The 23,470-nt window shown below is 44.9% G+C and overlaps 2 long non-coding RNA genes across 3 annotated transcripts in view; one reads left to right on the top strand and one right to left on the bottom strand.

Moving 5' to 3' along the window:
* Positions 1–4,416: 4,416 nt before the first annotated feature.
* On the bottom strand, positions 4,417–13,934 carry LOC106999454 (uncharacterized). Of its 2 annotated transcripts, none has more exons than XR_013396300.1 (3): positions 13,765–13,934; positions 8,433–8,535; positions 4,417–4,859 (listed from the first exon to the last, which is right to left on the bottom strand). It is a non-coding gene; the product is annotated as an uncharacterized LOC106999454 (long non-coding RNA). The 2 variants fall into 2 exon arrangements; XR_001446288.3 differs by having other exon boundaries at positions 13,785–13,920.
* A 6,480-nt stretch (positions 13,935–20,414) lies between these two features.
* LOC144330273 (uncharacterized) overlaps positions 20,415–23,470 on the top strand; it is a 77,492-nt gene continuing 74,436 nt past the window's right edge. The window contains exon 1 of the long non-coding RNA XR_013396301.1: positions 20,415–20,507. This is a non-coding gene — a long non-coding RNA (uncharacterized LOC144330273). The remainder of the gene's footprint in view (positions 20,508–23,470) is intronic.

A 23,470-nucleotide genomic window follows, 5' to 3' on the forward strand; every position in this document is an offset into this window, starting at 1 on the left:
GATTTCATACCATCAACATTATGACTAAACACAAAAATCAAACAGGGACAAAGGGCTACTTTGTTTTCAGGCTACTCGTGCCCTCCCAGAAGATTCTGATATAGAAGAGCACATGAGTTTAGAGAGTCAGTCATTCATTAAACTAATATTTATTGAGCACCTATTATATTTCAGGCATATTGTGGTTGCTGGAAAAACTAGAGTGAAAAAGACAGCCAAAGATCCCTGCATTCATGGAATTTACATTCTAATCAAGACATGTTATATTGTTTACCCAAATTAACCAAGTGGTAAGGCAGCCCTGTGGTCTGTCTTCTTCATAACTGTATCCATGGCACCTGGCATATTGTAGGTGCTTAAGACATATATGTTGTTGAATGATAAAATCAGAGCTGGGTGTCACACACACACTTTTTGACTCCAAAGATAACACTCTTTCATAGCTGTATGCCAGAACAAATTGAAGAAATAAACTGTACTTGGGTCTGAAAAAGCTCATTATATCGGGATGAGATGGAGACAATAGGTCTTGACAGCATGAGTGAAAATTAGGCAGAGGCAAAGAGAATAAATTCAATATAGTTATTCATCTGACAAATATTAGGATTTATCAGACCTTTTTCCAAGTGATAGGGCCAGAACAATGAGCAAGGAAGTCATAGCGCCTACCATTCTGGGGCTTAGAATCTAGCAAATACACAATGGTGCTGTGGCTGCCAAAAAAATATAAAATGCAATCTTAGCCTCAAGGATTATGAGTGTGATGTCTCAGATATGGGGAAGGATGAACTCCACTGAGCTTTGCCATGGTTAGGCTATGCCTAGAAAACTGAACTCAGCTCTAGATACCACCACAGAGAGATACAAAGCTGGATCATGTTCAGGGGAGAGTGAACTGAGTGATGAAGGGAGCAGAAACATGTAGCACAGCAAGTGAGGAGGTAATGGGTGAGTCTCTGGAGAAAAGGCAAGTGGGCAGCATAACCACCTTCAAATATGTGAAAAGCTAATGTGATAGTTAGTATTTTTGCTTCCCAGCTATTTCCAGTTCTCTGCCTCCTGAGCACAGACAGGTGAGGTCATATGAATAATTCTAGCTAACAAGTCCAGCGCAGAATGGTGTATAGTACTTGCAAGCCAGAACATTTCAGTGCTGGTGAGACACTCTTTCTCTTCCAGTGAACGGCAATGATGAGAGGTGGTGGCTGGGCTCTGACAGCCTGGGCCCCTGAGTGATTAACATGAATAGGATCCTTAGCTTACCCTCAATGGACATTTTGAATGAGCAAGAAATACTAGTTGCTGTTATGGTTTTTATTACTGCTGTTTCATGCCACTGAGATTATGATCGGTGTTTGTCCCTGCAGCATAACCTAGCCTATCCTGACTGATATGTGTGCCATGTATGGAGGGACTAGTCTGGCAACATATGGCTCCCAGGGTTAGAACTAGGAGCACCTCAGGCTGCAGCAGGAGTTACTGAATTTGTTATGGAATAGCATAAATATGAACTTTTCCACCAAGGTCCCTAAATATGTAATAGACTTCCTTCGGAGGGAAGATCACTGGACATCTTCAGTCTGCAACCCTCGGTGGGGATGATGGACCTGGACCTGAGGGCTCTCCCAACCCTGAGAGGCTGGCGTACCACAGTGTGGAATGGGCTTAGCAAGCACACTATTATTGTGGTGTTTGCCCTAGGGGGCCCACTGGGGCAGTCCTGAGTTGGCTCACCATCATGTTTCCACTGGCCACATGCCCAGGCCCCTGCTGCTCTCACTGTACCACACAGTCATGAATCTGTGCACAGCATTGCTAGGGGCTCAGCAGGGTGTACAAAAGGCACAGCAGCTCAGATGGCAACAAGATCAAACGAATGGCAAGGGTTCTCTTGGCCCGCTTTCATGCAGAATGATAAGTAGTCCTCTGGGGCTCCTGCTTGCATCATTAGCATCCTGGAGGCATTAGGAAGCCTCTGAAGTTCACCCCTACTGATTTGTCCCTCATTATCCTTATTCTGCCTTCTAGGAACTAGAGCTAAGCACCTTTCTTAACAATGCAGAATGCCAGTGTAAAGATCTGCTCTGGGGAGGTGTGTGTTCAGAGAAAGCCCTGGTAAGGGGATGAAGGAAAACATGGTTTTAGCGTCAAAGACCAGGTTTGAGCACTTGCCCCCTTTTCCAGTTGTTGGCTGGAGCTGGATCACACTGGCTTATGAGAGCTGATTGTGCACATCTCTTTCAAGTTAGTGCTCGGAGAGCTCACAATGGTAGCTTAAAATTGGTTATTGGTTATTGTGGGAATATTTACACCATGGAAATTGGTAAGTGCTAAAAGTTAGGACTTTTTTTTTTTTTTTTTTTTTTTTTTTTTTTTGAGACTGGGTCTCACTGTGTTGCCTAGGCTGGAGTGCAGTGGTGTGAGCCTAGCTCAATGTAGCCTCAAAGTCCCGGATTTCCTGGACTCAAGTGATCCTCACACCTCAGCCTCCTGAGTAGCTGGGACTACAGGCTCCTGCACTATGCCCAGCTAATTTTTTTTTTCAACTTTTGTAGAGATGAGTTATTGCTATCAACTTAGGCTGGTCTTGAACTCTTAGCCTTAAGCGATCCTTCTTACCTGGGCCTCCCAAAGTGCTGGGATTACAGGCATGAGCCACTGCAGCTGGCCACGCCTTTTATTAGTTTTATTATTTAGACAGCTTACCAGCACAACCTTGCAAATAGGGAGATAGTGAGAAAATCATGGTCTTTGGAACCAGGCAGGACCAAGTTCACCCTGACTCTGCTCAGCTGTTATCATTGAAAGGGATATATTTTGGAGATACTGAAACTTCTGTGAACCTTAGTTTCCTTGTCTGTAAAAGTAAGAAATTTTAGTTTCCTTGTTGGTAAATTAATAACTAAAACCAAAATATTAACTACCTCAAAGGGTAGTGTGAGGATCAAATGAGGTGATGTCCGTAGATTGCTAACTAAATTAAGCTCCTTCCCTTGGGGCACATAGAGAACAACTTCCAGGGAGAAAAAGAAAACAGGCCTGAATTTCAGCTTTTTGCTTTTAGCTGTGGAAAATATTCCCAGACGCTTCACAGCCTCGCGTCCTCATACGCTATTGGCCAGTTTAGCGTCACATGACCATCCCTAACGCCAATCACTTGGCAAGGGAAAAATGAGAGCCAAGCCACAGCTCCTGAGGGAGCCCTGGAGCCCCTGTTGGCCTTAGTGGGATTTTTAAAGCCCCCTAGATGGTTCCAGTGCGCAGTCAGAATACCAAACCAATGGCTGAGAGTCGAAGTCTCGGACAAAACCCTAGCCCCCGGGGGCTGGAGAGAGGTTCATTCTCTCCTGAAGGACAAGGATAGAGAACCAAGTCAGGGTTCCGGGAGTGTGGGGTCGGGGAGGAGGAAGGATCGCTGTTTACCAGGTAATGGAAAGTGCAGACTCAGTCTTCATTCCCAGCTACTGGACAATCGTGGGGCAAAGAGCTCAGTGGGAAAAATCAAAGGCATTAAAAATGGTTATTCTTAGAGATAAGGTGTATAACTGTTGGAAAGCAGAAATAAAGTATTGAATTAAGCTTTGAGAAATGGTTCTATAATAAGGGGTGGGAGGGAGAGAGTTTAAAAAGCTTTTGCAATTTATCTGAGAGGGTAAGACATGGCCAGCAGTACTTACTGAAGAGGACTGTTTGCCCTGTCCGTTCTGAAGCTCCTGTTACAGCCGTGAGTTAAGCCCTGTGAACACCACATGTGCTTATTGTAGACAAACCCTGCCACAAAGCCACAGGCACAGCACACTTCTCTGTTAGGTCTGTATCTCTTAGAATATTAGGACCCTAACTGGGATTCTAGCAGCTTACTTCCTGAGGCTCAGAGCTGCCTCCTGGATTCGGAGAACCTGTCAACACCATCTGCTGAGTATATAATGTGGACTGTGAGAAATACGGACTTGGAATCAGGAGACATGGATTTGAAACTTGATGCATTCATCCTGGGCCGGCTGTTAAACACTCCCAATCCTTGTTCTCTACCTCTATTAAATGACAATACTAATAACCATACCCACCTCATAAGATTGTGATGAAGATAAAAAAGGATAAGTTGGCTGGGTGCATTGGTTCACACTCCTTTTAATCCCAGCACTTTGGGAGGCCCAGGGAGAAAATCGTGTTAGGCCAAGAATTTGACATCAGCCTAGTCAACACAGCAAAACCTCATCTCTTCAGAAAATAGAAAAATTGGTCAGGTATGGTGGTGTGCGCCTGTAGTACTAGCTACTTGGGAGGCTGAGGTGGGAGGATCACTTAAGCCCAGGATTTTGAGGCTGCAGTGAGCTATGATAACACCATTGCACTCCAGCCCGGGCGGCAGGGCAAGGCTGTTTCTTTAAAAAAAAAAAAGAGAGAGACAGAGAATAACTTGTGAACTCTTAATTTTTAATACAAATTATATTTGGTTGAGAGATCAGTGTATCAGTATTTCCCCATCTAAAGTTCCCATAGCCATCAGACAAGGAAGGGAGGAGAAGCAGCACTTTCCAGTTCATCCCGGAGCAGGTGGAGTTCAGACCCTGCTTCTAAGAGCAGGCCCCCATCTCTTCACTCCCCCTGCTTTATTCCCCAGTCACCCTCACCCTCATTTGATTTCATTTGCCAGGAAGGGATGAGGAAAATGGAACCAAGGATTTGTATTGTTTGTGTTTCCCACCACAGTCTGTCTCAGAGGCAGAACATGAGAAGTCCGGAATTTCTCCCTGGTCGTCTCTGCACAGCCCCCGGTGCCACCTGTAAAGATTTCCATTCCAAGTGAAAGCCACTGCACTTCAAAAGCAGCAGAGATGGGTTCTCCTTCATGTTCCCTGTATGTGAGGGAGAGAACCAAACACCAGGGTCAAACAGAGACACTTCCAAACCTGTGCCTTATTTCTGGGGAGAAAAAAGAAAAAACACTGATTCAATCTGGGATATGGTAGCTTTCTGTCTCAGAAAGCTGGGCAGGACCAGAGAAAGTGGCTTTGTGAAATGTGGGGACAAAGCTAGCTCAGGGCTCTGCTCTTTCTCAGCTGGCCATCCGTCAGGGGAATCAGGGCAGGCCTTCCCGTCCCAGCTGACTTGGAGCCACACAGCAGCTTCCAGATTCCATGGCCAGCGCGACAAACGCATGGCCTTGGCTGAGGAAGCACAAGTTCTGCGGGGATGACTGGATCCCAGGTCCCAGGAGAGATAGCGAGACATGTTGGAAACACTGTTTCTGGAATCTTGTGCTTGACTGCTCAGGAATGTGTGGTCTGGGTAACTTTCTGGTTTGACTTACAGGAAGGTCTGATGGGGGCAGAGCGGGAATGTTGTAACAGCCCTAGATCACCTTGGAAAAATACTGTTCGCCTGCCAGCCCGGAACTGCCATTCCAGGAAGCAGCTGCTGGTGAATCAGCAGCCTCCCCTTTCCTTGTGGCTCCAGGAAGCACGTCTAGGGCCTCCCCCACCTCCCCTCCAGGAAGGGAAATGCCCACTAGCCATATACAGGCTGTTCTGGAAGGGACTAGAGATGGGGACTCCATAGCCGATTCTCCATTCTGCCCCACCCCACGCCCCGCACCACACAAAGGGAATTGGAAAAGGGAAGACAGACCCCTAAGCCTCAGACTCAGGCTTTTGATGTAGAAAATCATACATCGTTTCTAAGTCTCTTGTCTGGAGTTCACAACAATAAAACTAGGTAGAAATCTCTACACGCTGGTTGGCACGGGTTACATTGGCCTCAACATAACGTCTGTCTCTTACCTGCAGAGCCAGCCTGGGGCTGAGAAGCTCACGGAGGTTGTCGGTTGGCTCTGGTCAGGTGGCTGTTTGGGTATGAGGGCCATTTGTACTCAAGGTCAAGGAGCAGCCTCAGTAGGCCATTAGACAGCTGGAAGAGTCTTGGGAAAACGTAGGGGGACCATAACGCCAGCTGTCCATTCCCTCCATGGGCCCTCTGGTGCCTCCGCCTGGGTGGAGAGTCTCTGCTTTCTGCCTTTCCATTGGCCAATCTCTGGCCTCCTCCTGAGGTTGCTGCTGTCCCTGGAACGACTTTGGGCTACTGGACACAGCAGTTATGCCTCAATTTCCCTATAGCTACATGGAGCTAATTAAACAGTGGATGGATTTGGAGAGGTGGATCATTTCAGATTCGCTCCTGGATTTTCACCCCCACTTGAGAGAGCTAAATCTCCTTCTTTCTTCTTTCTCTCTTTTGCTCTTTTTCTGTGTGTGTGTGTGTCTGACTCACCTCTGTGCGGTTACGTTTAAACACCAGTTTAGATCCCAATGACCCACATTCAGCCTTAGTGACTCTGAAGCAAGTCCATGCTCACTGATGACTCAGGAGAACTGGGACCTTGAAAGATGAGCTGAGTCAATGAATGTGAGCTGTGGAGTTTTTACCACTCCCCCTCTCCCAATCCTTTTGTAATGTACCCACTCCCTTAGCTTTCTCTGAGCGTCAGTGTCCTTGGCCTTCCAGGGCTTGTGTGAGTACATGGAGGAATCAAGGGAGAGGTGGGTGAGATCACCACAACCACCCTCCTCGACTCTTCATCCTCAAGGCCTTTAGGACAGGTGCCCCCAGGCTCCATGGGAGGCAGGCAGCTGTGCAGGCTGCAGCAATGTGAACAGGGAAGCCGAGAGGAGGGTGTTGGGACAGGAGCCAGCTCTAAGCAACCTCCTACAGGTGATGGTTTTGGCTTCACCTGTTGGCCAGAGCCCTCCAGCAGAGAGGGGGAATTTATATGCTACTGTGAAACTTCTAGATAAACCCGAAGTCAGGGTAAATGAAGGTAGAGGGAAGAGAAGGACCTCCCAGGGACCAGCCCCTGGAGCTCATTTCCTCCCCTGAGAAACAACGTCACCCTCATTCCTCTCCTTTCTCTGCCTGCCTTTGCTCAGTTTCCATTCACTGCCTCTGTTACTTTGGGTTGTTTATGGTTAAGCCCAGTGGTTCTCATCAGCCACACCTGGAAACTTGTTAGAAGTATAAATTCTCAGACCCCATCCCGGGCCTACTGAATCAGCAGCCCTGGGATGGGGCCAGCAGATCTGTGTTTTAACTAGCCCACCAGCTGATTCCAATGCCTGCTCAAGTCTGGGAACCCCTGGCCTCACCTCTCTCTCCAGTTAGGCTACCGCCTCCTAGAAAGTACTGACTTGAGAGGGCTTAGTGTAGTCCTGGGCACCCAAGGACTCAGCTCTGCACAGAAACTGTACCAGGAAAGTAGAAAGAAGATTCAAGGAGGCAGTCTGGTCATGATCAGAGTTCAAACCCAAGGCTTAGGACCTGGGTTCCAGTTGGGTGACCTTGGCCAAGTCACTTCTCAGACTCCCCGGTTCCTCCTCAGTAAAGTAGATGGAAGAACTGGGTCTCTGGGATTTGGGTAGTTCTCATGTCTAGAAATCTGGATCCGGCCAGGGCCTGGCTCATGATTCCCCTCCTGCGTGTGCTGACTCTGCCCAGCCCCCGTGGAAGAGTCAGCATGCAAGGGAGGAATAACGAGGCAGGCCCTGTGCTTCTCCTGGTCCTCGGGCAGTTAATGTTTGTGAATGTGCGATATGGAGTGGGAGAGATTGAATCTAGAAATGAATTAGAAACATAGGAGGAGAAGCCAGAGCCCGCAACAGTAATGAAGCCCATCCTTTGAGTGTTTGCCCCTGGCGGGTTGAAGGCGGAGTCCCTCTGTCAGGAACTCAGTTGAACTGGGAGAGGGAGCTGCCAGGTGTCACAATAGTCAATTAAGGCAACAAGCCCAAAACAAAAGAATCAAGCTTTCAATCATGTCCTGCAATGGTATAAGCAAGTATTTGAAACCAGAGAAAGCGTGGCCTCTCCCCGTTCCATTTCCCCCGTGGAACACACAGGGGCCCAGGGTCAAGCAGGTCAGTGGGAATGTGGGCTTGGGGTGGTCTCACTGCTGACAGGGCCCTGAACAAAAGGCTCTGGAAGTTGTATGGACTCTGGGGCCAAGAGCAAGGGACCGGGAAGGCTAGGAGTGGAAGTACTAGGTTCTGAGTCATTGTGGGGAAAAGTGACTTCAAGGTTTCTCTCCCTTCCCTGCCCCACCCAAAGGAGGCCTCAGCAGAGGCGCCTAAAGAACACCTCTCCCCAAGGCTTCTAATGAACCCAGGAATGAAGGCTCAGGGGCTAGGAATGCAAACATGTGATGACTATGACCAGCCAGAGACCTGAGACCTTGAAAGCTCCCTCCAGAGACTGCCACGCATGGGCTGCGCCCCAGGTCTGGTGTAGGGGTCAACTTTCCCTGAGTTTATGGTCAGGCCTGAAAAAACACACACAAGTTTTTCACCAGGAGGCCCAGGGAGATACTATGTGGCCTCTTCTCCCGCCTACCTCTTCTGAGCCACCCTTTCCAGCTGTCAGGCAAGTATCAGGGCACCTACCTCTGCACAGAAGGGCAATGACTTTCTCCAGGTGGAAATCACTTTTCATCCAAATGTCTAGGCTCAAAGCTCTTGGTGTCTGCATTTTAAGCTCTGGGTATCTCTGGGAAATAATAGAGAGGACTAAGTACAAACACCCATCGAGCCTTCACATTATTGGCACATGTAAGATTCTGTTAGGTCAAGTGGCACCCTCCTTAGCCTTTTTCTGAGGATGACCATGTGTTAATTGCTACAGATCAGAACTGTCTTCCTGAAAGTTGTCCAGGGCTGTGGGAAAAAAGTTGAATATTTCAGTGCAAGTTCTATTGACACTAAAGCTACCACTGAATCACTCACTTATCCCAGCCTATACTTTTTTTTTTTATTTTTTAATTTTTTCAGACAGCGTCTTACCCTGTCACCCAGGGTTGATGGAGTGGCATGATCTTGACTCACTGAAACCTCTGCCTCCTGGGTTCAAGCGATTCTCCCACCTCAGCCTCCCGAGTAGCTAGGACTACAGGCACCCACCACAACATCCAGCTAATTTTTGTATTTTTTGGTAGAGACAGGGTTTCGCCATGTTGGCCAGGCTGGCCTTGAATTCCTAACCTCAAGTGATCCACCACCTCAGCCTCCCAAAGTGCTGGATTATAGGCAGGAGCCACTGTGCCTGGCCTAGCCTATACTATTTTCTTTATATTATGTACTTATGTGTCCTGTCTTTTCTATCAGATGGTAAGCTTCCTGAGGACAAAGATGATGTCTTACATGTGTGTATGGCACCCAGAGTATTTTGCTCTCAAATACGTACTGCTCAGATAAGCTTTCAGGATACAGAACCTCAGATACCCACAAAACTGTCTCTCCTAGTGTTGTCTGGAAATAAGTCTTACGTTTATTTACTTTTACATATAACTGTATCTTATCTTCCCAGGAAGATTGGAAGTATATTTATGTTTAAGGCATCACAGTAGCTGGCTCATCATTAGCTGTCAACAAGTAAATACTTCACCATTAGATTTCTTGGAGCCGTCTTCACCAAGAGACAGAAAGTTAACTGGAACTAAAATTTTAATCCTCTCAAACTCCAAGAAGACCTGTTTCCCAGGCATGATCCAACAGAATCTCTGCTTTTTAGAGTCCCTTGGAGAGGTTATTTCTGAGGACAGCAAGCTAACAGGATCACCCCCCACCACCCTTTGCTTCAATTTGCCCTAGTACTCAGACTTAATTGGTGGGGACATGGGTCTGTGTATAAAGCGCTTGGAAAGTATTTGTTATTATTCATCAGGGCCACCATTTTAAATTGGCCAGCACAGTCATCCCTACTTGGCCATAGTAATCAAGGCGTGGCTGAGAAAGAAGGAATGTGTGTTTCAACAAGCCAGAGAACTGGTCTTCTGCTTTCTAAATGGACAATTTATATAATTTACATAGAGAGGCATCTTCCACTCTAGGCATGCACAACCCAGCCCGCCGTCCCAGTACATTCTTCTCTTTCCTTACATTTACCCATCCCACCTGCCCCTCCTGCTTTTTTGAAGGTGAGCGAGCAGTTCCCAGGCTTACAGCTCAGTTGGACTGCGGTTGCCCCGTCTTCTCTGGTGATTTCTCTGTCTTATGGTCAGGAGCCAGACTCTGGGTCTGTTCAACTATGTAGAGGAAAGGTCACCAGAGAAATTCCAGTTTGGCATTCCTGTAGGGATCAGAGATTCTGACTGCTCAACAAAATTACCTGGAGGAGAATTTTAATAATATGGCTTCCTGGAACTTACCCGGAAACATTCTGATTCAGTCAGACTGGGGTGAAGCTCAATTGGCTATCTTTTTCTAAATCTTTATAGATGATTCTGATGCACTGGCAAGTTTGGACATTGGATAAATTCTAAGCTCTCTGAGATCAGGAAACGTATGAGTATCGCATTCTGTATTCCACAATGACTAACTCAGCACCTGGCACACAGCAACACTTTAGAAATTGTTATTGAGTCAATGAGCAAATGGATGGTTGAAAATAGGTTGGTGGATTGGGAGTACAGTCAACCTAGCATCTTTTAAAATAATTTTTAAATTGACAAATAATAATTGTACACACTTATGGGGTACATAGTGAAGTTTTGATATGTATCATGTACAGTAGGTCAGGGTAATTGGCATATCCATTATCTCAAACATTTATCATTTCTTTGTGTTGGAAATGTTCAATATCCTCCTCCTAGCTATTTGAAATTATATTCAAATATATAGATAATCATCCCACAGTGGTATAGAACAGTACAGCTTATTCTTCCTATCTAGCTGTAATTGTGTTGACTTTAACAAATCTCTCCCTATTCATCCCTTCCCAGCCTCCAGTGTCCTCTGTGCTACTGTTTACTTCTATGAGATCAACTGGTTTTATTAGCTTCCACATGTAAGAACATATAGTGGTTAACTTTGCCTTCCTGGTTATTTCATTCAACATAGTGTCCCTCCATTCTACCCATGTTGCTGCACAGGACTGCATGATAGAATTTGATTCTTTTTTATGGCTGAGTCGTATTCCATTGTTAAATACACACACACACCCCCCATGTTTTCTTTATCCAGTCATTTGTTTCTGGACCCCTGGTCAACCTAGCATCTTACCTAAAGGCTAGTTAAGGGCCAATGGAGGCAGAAGGCCAAACCACTCACAGTGGGGCCAGGGATAGGAATAAGGCAGCAGTGTGCGGGTGGAAATAGAAGAAAACTTAGTTAATTTGATCCCCAAGTGGGAGAACATGACCCATGTCCTTGAAAATGCTGCTACTTTCAGCGATGCTGCCGCTTGCTGCCCCTGTGCTGGGACTTACAGGACTTCTGCTCTCCAGTCCCACCTAAGAAAGCAAATTGGATCTGTCACTTCCCTGTTTAGACCTTCCAAGGCCCTGCATTGTTCTCAGGATGAAGTCAATGCTCCTTTCTCTGGCTGAGTCCTGGCTCCTCCTCAGCCCATCACTGCTACTTGCCCTCATCTGTCTGTGCCCACCGGCCACCTTGCCTTCCTGCAGATCCTACCGCCTGCCATGTTCTGTCACCAGCCTCTGTCCTCTCTGCCTACAATGCTCATTCCCTGCCCCCATGTCTCCTAGCAAATTCCCATGCGACCATTACATTACAGCCTAAAAGCATCCGCTTCTCTTTTCCCCGGGGGCTGCCAGTTCCCTGGGGTAAAGGTCAGTCTGTTGTGTCCAAACCCAGCCAGTAGATGCTCCCATGTTTGCTGAATGAACAGAAGTTGGGACGGGAAACCAACAGACACTCAGGACTGGGGTTCGTTTTTGTTCCTGTAAAACTGGATTGATTCTGCAGAGGTACCAACATGCCCGTTGATTTAGATCTATCGAGGAATTGGGGTAGAGGCTGGGGTGGGAGTTTTGCTAAGAAGAAAAGAAGGTGAAAGTGGGAGATTCCACAAGAGACCAGATTGTCATGCCCAATCTGCCGCTAGGGTCAAAGACCAGCTCCCTGGTCACACTTGGCCAAGGCAGGCTGCCGAGCTGGCTCCGACCCTGAGCAAAGCCAGGCAGCCGCCCAGGTGGGTGAAGGCTGCAGGTTGCACTCAGGCGTGACGCCGGGGTGCAGGTGGGAGTGGCGTCCGGATGCGTGGGTGCAGCGCTCGCCCGCCCGCGGTCAGGCGCACCGCGGGAACCGGTCAGGTGCGCCGTGCGGGGCGGGGCGGAGGCAGGGCGTGCGCCCCCAGGCTGGTGCCGGGGGCAGAGGATTCGCCTGCTTGACGCGCTGATGCCTTGATTTGGTCTGACAAGTAGAGGATGCTTTGAGAAGCGGCCTGGATTTTTGACATTCAGCAAGCTAGAAATAACCAGCTGGGCTCCTGGCGCTCTGGCCATAAATGTCTTGCTCTTTCCAGGCAACTGCCAGAATGAAGGGGCTTTTCCCCAGTGTAGACCTGCGCTCTGTCTGCTAGGAGGCCTAGGTTCCAGTCCAGGCTCAGCTTCTGACTCCCTACTTTAGGAGGAATCACTGAATTGACTGCAGCTCGGCTTCTGCCATGTAAAATGGGGCTGTTGTTGGCTGAGCCTCTTCTGCCTCTGGTAGAAAATGATTCCAAATGGCTGCCCTGTCCACCCTAATCCCATGGCCCGAACTTGATGTCTGCTGCTTCTAGAAGCCTAGTGCTCCAAATATCTGCTCTGGGAGGAACTTGCAGGTGATCCTGATTGGAAATGGAGCTGATTAACCTTTTGTGTTATCATTGACTCTGTGAGAATCTGTTGAAATCTAGGGGCTCTTACCCTAGACAAATGAACACACCAGCCAAATATAGCTTACAAGTGCAGAGAGCTGCTGGTCTGAACCACAGACCCCTGGTTTAACATCTGTAATCTAGTCAACCCCTCTTTTTCCTTGAAGGCTGAACCAAGCATGAAGGGTTTTCCCCACCTTCCAATCCTCATACCTGCAGGCACCCCCTTTTCCTGCTTCCTCCCTTCAGTCATCTTCCTCACCATCCCCCATGCTTGGGCATGCTCAGGGGGGAAATTGTCCTATAAATATCTGTAAAAGGCATGGTATGTCCTGTAGCAGAGAAAGCAAAAAACAAAAAAAATAATTCCCCCACCCCTGGCGTGGCATGTGCAGAGCTCTGCCTGATCCTTCTCTCCCACAAGCCTGGGGGGTGGGTAAAACAAAGTGGGAGGTGAAGCTGCTGCAGCGAAGTGCCTCTTCAGAATCTTCAGTACCCTTCAGAGTCAGCGCTGTCATCACTATCACATAAACTGTACAACTCCACTGTCAACCAGCAGCCGCCTGGCTGGCAGCAGGAAGAGGCAATGCCATTTTGCACAGTAGCTTGCTTGCCCAAGGTATTGCCTGGCAAATGGGCTTCTTGTGCAATGGGAAACCACAGGGAGGGGACTCTTAAATGTACCCAAAAGAAACAGCTCTAACAATAGATGATTCAACAGGCTAGTAATTGGCGCTCACTCTTACCACATTGTTTTGATAAAATGACATAGCCCAACTGCGGATATAAAGGCAGTAAATAGAAAAGCTAACCTCTTGCTACTCAAATTGTGGATGAGACAAGCGACATCCCATCACCAGAAGCTTGATAGAAAGGCAGGCTCTGTCCCAGACCTATTGAAAGGAGATCTGCATTTTAGCAGGATTGCCAGAGGATTCACATCTTAATGTTTCAGAGGCCTAATCCAAAGTCTTCTGATAATGATCATTAGAGTCCCAGCCATTCCCCACTTCCCCCTGGGAAAACCACAACAAATAGACCAAATTCCTCCAAACCCTGCTCATAAGAAGAACCCGCAACCCACAGACACCCCCTCACTCAACTAGAGACCTCACCCACCTGTTTGCAGAGTCACCCACCTTAGGCTATTATTCTTTTCTATTATTTAATCTTCTGGGAAGACAGAGGTCTTCTATCTGGAGATAAAAATGACAAAGGAGAACCTCCTGAACAGAATCCAGTTTGCCTTTAGCTTTAGCCATCACTCTGACCTAGTGCTGCTGGACTCAGTTCCAAGGTCTAACTGTCAAATGCTTTAGGGGAAATGGGAGGAGGAGAAGTCCCTGGAGTTACCCATGTGCATAGCCTGGCACTGTTTTCACTTGCCTTTGGAAATGAAGGTGCAGAAACCATGGGAGGTAAGGAAGGCACAGACTAGTGACTTCCAGAGTGGGACAGAAGGGAAAAGATGGAAGACAAGTACAGAAAACCACTCAGGAAAAGATAGGCTGGAGTGATGCCTGCTGAGACAGGGTCCTGATCTCCTAGGACTTCCCTTTCTGCCTGTTCTGTACAAATACCTAGGGTTTTGTGGTTTAAGAAAAGAGATGCTTAGCAAGCTTATAGAAAATGTAATGTGGGCACTTTGTTGCTGTCCTGGCTTTTAAAGGACTCAGAAGCAGATCAAGGTGTTAGCTACTCTGTTTGTAGCCTTAGAAAGACATCCTTGATGTTTTATTGTTCTGCCTTTGCTCAGAGCTGGAAACTCTCCCTGGGGAAATGGTTCACCTTGAAAGAGATGCTATTGTAAGTGAAAATGTTTTAGCTTCACTTCCAATCTCTGGTTCCTTGTGGGAAGTAACTGCTGCTGTGGTATGTATGCCCTGTGCCTTTTATTGCATCTTTACCTCAGTGGACACAGCTGGTTAAAACTTATGTTTCCATGGAGATTGATTCAGAGAACAGGAAAAATAACTGTAAAAAAAAAAACTGCACAGTACAAGGGCTAGATTCAGGTTGTAGAACAAAGTGATTATTACTTAGAATCCTGGATTAGCAAGAGAATCAGAAAGATGCTGAGATTATCTAGTGTTATCACCATCCACGTGAAATGCAGAATAAAACTTTTTCCCCACGACCTAGATATTGGGCAGTTTATTATAGATGCTACAAAGGGATTTATTATGTTTTTCCCAAAATGGTTAATTAGAGGCATCCCAAATTACAACTCCTTTAGCATAACTCCCAGCTCCAGGCAGCCTACTTACTATGGGCCCAGCTACTGACAGCTCAGCTCTCTTTGCCAATCCAACTTTTTTTCCCAAAATGCTCAAACTTTTCTTCTCCAAGAAGACTTCCTGAATGATCCCAGTTCATAGGGATCTCATCCTTAATGCAGGGGAAATTCACTGTTCAGGAATAGTCTCCATACCATCACACTCTTCTTTTTGTATAGTCATGGAATTCTTCTCCAGTTGTTTTTTTCTTGCCTGTCTACACAGATAGATCAGTAGCCTTCAATAGTCTGCATCTCCTGTTATCTTGCAGCCTCCTACTATAAACAGTAGGTGCTTTACTTATGCCAGTTGGGTTGACCTAGACAGTAGTCTCTAAGTAGCAGGTCCTTGGTTCATCCATCTGAAACCAACGACCTCTTAGGCAGACTGAGAAAGGGTTAGGACTGTTGACACTGGGACATCCTTGGCTCTGTATGAATGTTGTTTTTAAAAGCAGGGGTTTTGTCTCCAGTGCATTGAAGAGATAAAACCCCATTGTCAGCATATTTCTTCAGGGTCTTTCTGTGTTAAATCTCACTGCCAAGTCAGAGTCCCAACACACAGATTCTCACTTTTCCCTGTGCAATCCCCAGCAATAGGCAGAAGTGAGGCAAGTAGGAGAATGTGCTCAAATCATGGCCTATTCTTAATAAAAGAAACCAGGACAGCTTGGGGCTGGCTCATTTCTTCTCAAATTCCCCTAGTGTTCTGAACCAAACATACGAAAAGAGTAGATTTGTTTTATTCACAGGTATTAATGCTTCTCTGAAAGCAGTTGTTTGGGTGGCTGGAATATCAGTAGTCATTGACCAATAAGGCTTGCAGGTGTGAATCAGACTCTGGACTTCCAGAGCAGAGCTACTATCTACTACTCTACATCACCTTCATCCTTACAGAATCACTGAGAACATTCATTCATTCACAAGCAGTCATGTCTGCCGCCTGCCAGGCACTTGTAGTAGGCATTAGAGATACAATGGCAAGTGAAACAGACACAGCATGTAATCTACTGAGAGAGACTGGGAATTAATTCCATAAGTAAAAGTAAGTATATAATTATCAATTGTGATAAAGGCCCTGAAGCAAAAGAATAGGATGTTCTGCAATAATATTACAAGAGCTTTATCTGATCTAATGTGTATGGGGAGGGGAAGCCTCAGGGAATGCTTCTCAGGGGAAGTGACATTTGAGCTGAGCATTGAAAGAAGAATAAAAATTAAAAAGTAAAGAGGGGGCCAGGTGCGGTGGCTCACACCTGTAATCCTAGCACTTTGGGAGGCCGAGGCAGATGGATCACTTGAGGTCAGGAGTTCGAAACCATCCTGGCCAAAATGGTGAAACACCATCTCTACGAAAAATACAGAAAAATTATCTGGGTGTGGTGGCAGGTGCCTGTAATCCCAGCTACTTGAGAGGCTGAGGCAGGATAACTGCTTGAACCCGGGAGGCGGAGGTTTCAGTGAGCCAAGATCGCACCACTGCACTCCAGCCTAGGCAACAGTGAAACTCTGTCTCAAAAAAAAAAAAAGTGAAGAGGAGTTAGAGAGTGCTCAGGATATAAACAGTTAGTTCATTGGAGGAAGTGGAGTAAAGTCCTTGTGGCTGGATTAAAGGGAACAGGGAAAACCAAGATATACAGAGGTAGGCAGGGGCTGGATCACATGCATACACAGTATTGAGGACTTTGGCTTTTATTTTGGAACAGTGGAAGGCCGTTTTAAGCAGAGGATGAGAACATTAAATATATGTGTCCAGAGATTGCTCTGATGAGACAAGCGGTGAACAAAAACATCATTACTCAGGTCTCATCCAACTCTTCCATTGTATATTCTAATAAACCACCCAAGTTCTGCTTTCATAGCTCTGAGCCAAAGTGAGTTATACCTCCCCAGGCCCACTGAAAATCCCAGAGAGCTTACTGAATGGCATGGGGGCCCTGGTAAAACTCACTGTTCAGGCTTTTGAATCTGGGCCACTTCATTACTATCAGCATTTTGCCTCCACTCCCAAGGAATAAATCCTTAAAATTATAACCTTTGGGTCCCCATGCCCAGGCAGGCTCGCTTCTGTTGGATCACAGTAATCATGGTTTTGACTATGAATTGCCGATCCCAAATTAAATGATTAACCCAAGGTCAATGAGCTAGTCAGCTGCCACACCAAGGACAGATTTTCAATTCCCTGCACTCAAGGCAGATGCACTCCTCAGGACGGCTGTCAGAGGCTTAGAAAAAGAAAGTGTTCCATGTTCCCAAAACATGTAAACTTATTCTTTGCTATTAATGTTTATTCTGTGACTCAGAAGTTCCCAGGATCATTTTCTGGGGTGATCAGAAAATCTCTTTGAGGGGGAAATGATTCCTTATGAAAAGTGTTTTTAGCCAAGTTGGTTCTTCCGTAGCTATGAGCATCCTTTGAGGATGATGCTGGCTTTCTTGTGGGCTGCTCCACCTTGCTATTTCCTGAAGCTACTGGAACAGTTGAAACAGGCATATGAATAACCCCTGGGTTGCCAAAAAGACACCGCAATCCTTAACAGGTTTTGATCTGAAAAGGAGCGGTTTGTTCACTTGATTTGCTTTATGAATTTTGCAACATTGGCAGGTTGTGCCTGGGCCTTTCCCAGCCCTCTCTGCAGAAATGAGAACCAGGATTACTCATCCTTCTGTATTTTAAAGGAATTCCAGGAGTGCTCAGACAAGCTGCTGAAAAAAAAAAAAAACTGTTGTTATTTGACAACTTCTGAGCATGGATGTTTCAGGCCCCAGTAATGCCATGAAAATAGAAATGGCCCTTGTGCCAGAGGTAGCATTCTACTTCCATCAGGTGAGGTGGCAAGGCACGCAGGGTTGTTGGGGTGGCTCCCCGAAAGAGAGGCTGCTGGAAAAATTGGACCTACATGCCCAGCTTTGTCCTTGCAGGCAGAGCTCCTCCTTCAACCCACTTCTCACTCTATGAACTGATCTGTCCTGACAGCTGCCAAATTAGTCCTCTCATTCCTGGAGCTCGCTTTGGCACTCTCACGAATGCTTCTTTCAAAGTCCACTCTTCATTTAAAACGTTGCTCAGCCTTACTTCAGGGGTGAAATAAACGGCCTTAAAATTTTTCATAGAAAAGCACAGTTTCAACCAGCAAATAGGTTCCAAAGAATATGTAAATTATGGTGCTAGAACTTCCCCACCAAATTCAAATCTGTATTTGGATATAAGTGTTCTGTAAACAATTCTGAAGAACACAGATGTCAGAAGCAATTCCATGATGCCTGTTACCGTCTTTCTGTAATTTTTCAAATTTTGTTTTATTTTAAAATGACAATCATTGTATATACTTATAACATACAATGTGATGTTTGGATATATGTATACATTATGAAATGATCATATCAGGCTCTTCACATATCCATCACCTCACATACTTCTCAATTCCTTGTAGTGAAAACATTAGAATCCATTCTTTTAGCAATTTTGACATATACATTATTATTAATTGTAGTCACCTTGCTGTGCAATTTTCTTTCTGACCCATGCATATCGGAATATCTTTTCTGTTTTATTCCTCCAAATTGGACCAGTCCCTCTGTTTGGGTCTAAGACCATGTTGGCCAAAAAGCAGAATCTAAATCCAGTCTAGAGTCTGATGGGAATAAAATGATGTGCTCCTCCCTCAGTTACTGACTGATCATCCCATCTGTCACCAACTGATGCGGTGGCCCTGGACAAACCACCTGACTGCTCTGTCCTCACTTTCTTTGTTTGCAGGAAAATGATAATACTACTCTTATGTGCTCACAGAGTTCTGGTGAAACATTTTTAATGTGCAGTATGTGGATGAACTTTGCAAAGTTTAAATATAGTATAGAAGTATAATCATGTTATTATGTGAAATAGTGTTCTCCAACCCATTCTCTCTATTCTCCCTGGAAGACAAACAAACAAAAGTCGTGCCAAACTAAGCATTTGTGATGGCAGGCCTAATTTACGTCTTGTCCAGAGTGGAGAAAGCTGGCACTATCGTGAGATGCATCCCCTGGTCCCTAAGAATAAACACACTCTACATCTCTGCCTTGTGTTTGCTTCCTTGCACTGTCTCCATGGCCTGTACCTCAGGTTGGGGATAGGGGAGTACCAATTCCTGGAGGCATAGTCTGTTGAATATTGGCATAAATTCCACCAAACATTTTGGCCTGGCTGCCAATTTTTGGAGGGCTTGAAAAACAGTTTTGTGTGTGCACTGACTCTCACAGTGTCTTTCTTACACTGTAAATTACTGAAGACAGAAACCAGTCCCTGCCATTCTTTTTTAATGATGCAGTGATTTCCAGACGTGAGTAAATGCTTCTAAGGGCAAAGGGCTATGGTTACACAGCTGTCACCAAATAGCTGGCATGTCTGGGGTGTGGTTCTCCATTTCTCTGGACCTCATTTTTCTAAGTTGGAGGTATTCAAATACCATTTGGTGAAACCCTTTGGTAGAGGTATTATTATTATTATTATTATTTTTTGCATTTTTGGCATCTGTATAAATTTGAGCTAATAGAAAAAGTTTAAACACTGCTGCTTTCAGCACTAATCCTCTAATGCTCCAAAAATTCTACCAGAACCCCCACTGATTGCTTTATGAGATATTTATTTTAATCCAGTCCAAATTTTTCTTCTTTTTCCTTAAAAGCTAATAAATGTGGGGGAATAGTGGTTAGAAAGAGATTATGGCGGACGGGCGCGGTGGCTCACGCCTGTGATCCCAGCACTTTGGGAGGCCGAGGCACGTAGATCACGAGGTCAGGAGATCACCACCATCCTGGCTAACACAGTGAAACCCCGTGTCTACTAAAAGTACAAAAAAATTAGCTGGGCGTGGTGGTGGGCGCCTGTAGTCCCAGCTACTCAGGAGGCTGAGGCAGGAGAATGGCGTGAACCCGGGAGGCGGAGCTTGCAGTGAGCAGAGATCGCGCCACTGCCCTCCAGCCTGGGCGACAGAGCGGGACTCTGCCTCAAAAAAAAGAGAGAAGAGAAGAGAAGGGGAGGGGAGGGGAGGGGAGGGGAGGGGAGGGGAGGGGAGAAGAAAAAGGAGAAAAGAAAAAAAAGAGGTTATGGCCCTGATGTCTGGTAGATCAGGGATTCTCGACTTGATCCACTCAGTCTGGAAAGATTTTCTATAGGAAGTGGTGACAAGAGGGCTTTGGTCACGTTAAATAGGAACCAGGACTGGAACCCTCATAGCCTGGCCATCTTCCCAAAGAGTACAGGCAGAAGATAGAAAATTGCAAGTAACTCCTGAGCCTCTATACTAGCCAGTAATGAAATGTGTACTTCTAGGATGGGTCCTATGTTCTGTCTTCCGAAGTAATCTTGATTAAAATAGACCAACATAAATGAAGAGATGGACAATTCATTAAAAACCTAAACTCCTATCTTCTAAAAGTTGCATAATTTGCTTAGTCTTCTGGCTGTCAATAAGCTGTGAGTGCCATTGACCCAAATGTTGCTGTGTCTTTGCCAGGTAACAAAGGACCAAGACTAAATTTGGTGGGCCAGGGAGAGTGGCATCCCATAGGAGGCCCCCAAAGGGAATCTGCTGCAAAATGGGTAAGGTCCTCAAACAATCCCCCTGGCCTACCCCACTCTGCCCACCATTGTCTGCTGGGAAAGTGGGGACATCACACATCTAGAATCCATGTTCACTTCTTCCATCTCCAGCAATTATTCCCTACCATGCAACCCTCCTAAGGCCCCCAGTCTAAAACTCTCTCCAAACTCAAAAGGTTTGTCCAACAGAGAGATCTTGTGAACACATTGGGACTAGTAGGTTTTTCTGAACCTATCCTTAAAGCTCTTCTCGAGACCACGTGTTGATACTCTGTCTCTTTTCTCATCTCTCTGTTTCTCCCTCCACCCTCTCTCTTCCTCTTTGGTGATCCCACAATGTTTGTCCCTATGTCTGCTCTCATCCTCCATCACAGAGTCTTTCTACATAATGCTGAGCGCCTGGAAACAATCTCTCAGTAATGTGTTGTCACTTTAGCACTCTCATGAAGTCAAGAGGCAGATTTCTCAGGAAACATTTAAAAGGAGATTGAGTGTCTCTGTTTTGAATTATGGCACATGGAGAGAAAAGTCAAAACAGAGTATTATAATAGGCTTAGAGAAATCCCAGGACTGAAGCTCCTTAAATATGCTTTTGTGACCTAGTTGGAATGTGGCACAAGTTGTCTTTTTGGTTCATTTGTTTAAAACAATTGTGTGACATCACTGTTTAGTCCTTGGCCTATGTTTATCCCCAAGGCAATTGCTAATGAATGGTGCTGGCAACTGTAAGACGCTGTTTTGTATACAACAGGTATCATGGTCAACTGTGCTAATTTGCAGAACATCCCGTTTTCTCAGACTACAGATTTTGTTTTATCTAATCAGTGAGACAGAGAACCTTCAGAAGGGAAATTATGACTGGTAAATCAGCATCCTTTTAAAGGTCAGAACTATTTAGATTTTAAAATAAAATCTTTTAGCACTAACTACACCTTACAGGTTTTTAAACTTCTAATTTTGAAGTAATTTCAAACTTATGAAAAAATTACAAAAATAGTATAAGAAAAACTCCTGTATACCCTTCACCCAGATTCACCATTTCTAGGATAACTTTTACCACATTCACTTTGCTTCTCTCTGGATATGATCACCATCATCATCACCATCATCATCATCATCATCATCATCATCTGATCCATTTCAGAGTAAGTTTCAAAATATTTATCCCTAAATTTTTTGTGTATATTTTCTAAGAACAAGACATTCTGTTACTATAAAATATAATTACCAAAATCAGGAAATGTAATATAATACTATTATCTAATCTACAGATCTTGTTCAAATTTTGTTAGTTACCTCAAAAATACTCTTAACAGCATTTTTTGTTTTGTTTTCTGGACCAGATCTTGCAGGTTGTGATATGAGGAACTTTCATTGTCATTTACTTCTAAATATTTTATCATTTCTTTTGTGAATTCCTCTTTAATCCATGTTTTAGAAGGTTTTTTTTTTTACTAGTTTCCAAACATGTTGTAATTATTATTTTTAACTTCTTTTCATTGTTGATTTCAAATTTCATTGCACTGTAGTCAAAAAACAATGGTCTCTATGACAGTTCTTTCACTCTTGTGGAGACTTCTTTTGTGATTTTAATAGGAGGTAAGAGGTAAAAATGTATTTGAATCTACTGTTGGGTATAAGGAATTTTTTTTTATATATATCTGGTAGATTTGTTGTGTTTAAACCTTTTCAGTTCTTGCTAAACTTTCATTTTAGTTGATCTCAGTAATCCACACTACGATTGGAGGTTTGGCGATTTCTCCTAATTCTCTCAGCTTTGACTTTGTGGTTTTCAGAGTTATGCTATTAGCTGCAGACAAGTTCATGAATATTACGTCTTGGTGGATTGTTGCTTCTATTATTATGTAGAGGCTTTTGCCTTAAATTATATTTAGCCTGATATGAATATTGATATACCAGATTCTTCTTTATTATTATTTGCATGAAACCCCTTTTTTATTTTTATTTTTTTACATTCAGATTTTCTCTTTGGTTTTGTTTTCATTGTGTGTCTTATAAGAAGCACATATACCTGGACTTTTTAAAAAAACAAATCGATACTATTTTTAGAAGATCAATATAATCTCCTTATATTTATTTTATTTGAACTTATGCCTTCTTATTTTGGGTTTTCTCCTTACCATAATTTTTTCTTGCTTTGTAAATTTCTCCTTTTCTGCCTTCCACTGAATTAATAAAGTTCCATATGTAGTATTTTAATAAATATAAATTTGTTGATTTCAGTGATTCCCCCCCCACCTTTTTTTTTTAATGAGATGGTGTCTTGTTCTGTCACCCAGGCTGGAGTGCAATGGCGCGATCTTGGCTTACTGCAACCTCCGCCTCCCAGTTCAAGCGATTCTCCTGCCTCAGCCTCCTGAGTAGCTGGGATTACAGGTGCCCACTACCATGCATGGCTAATTTTTGTATTTTTAAGTGGAAACAGGGTTTCTCCATGTTGGTCAGGCTGGTCTCAAACTCCTGACCTCAGATGAGCCACCTGCCTCAGTCTCGCAGAGTGCTGGGATTACAGGCGTGAGCCACCGCACCCGGCCAATTCCCCTTAATTTTTAAAACATGTACACTTAATCGTAAACTTTTCTACCAAAGGCCAGAGTTATTCAGCTTCTGTCCTGTTTAATATCACATATGCCTCAGAGATTGAACGTGATGCTCCTTTCCCCCAATCTTATTGCTGTACAGAGCTTTAATTTTACCATCTTTTATTTTATTTTATTTTATTTTTTTTTTTTTTCTTTTTTTTGAGACGGAGTCTCGCTCTGTCTCCCGGGCTGGAGTTGCAGTGGCCGGATCTCAGCTCACTGCAAGCTCCGCCTCCCGGGTTCACACCATTCTCCTGCCTCAGCCTCCCGAGTAGCTGGGACTACAGGCGCCGCCACCTCGCCCGGCTAGTTTTTTGTATTTTTTAGTAGAGACGGTGTTTCACCATGTTCACCAGGTTG

The sequence above is a fragment of the Macaca mulatta genome, chromosome 7, assembly GCF_049350105.2.
Source record: "Macaca mulatta isolate MMU2019108-1 chromosome 7, T2T-MMU8v2.0, whole genome shotgun sequence".
Lineage (NCBI taxonomy): Eukaryota > Metazoa > Chordata > Mammalia > Primates > Cercopithecidae > Macaca > Macaca mulatta.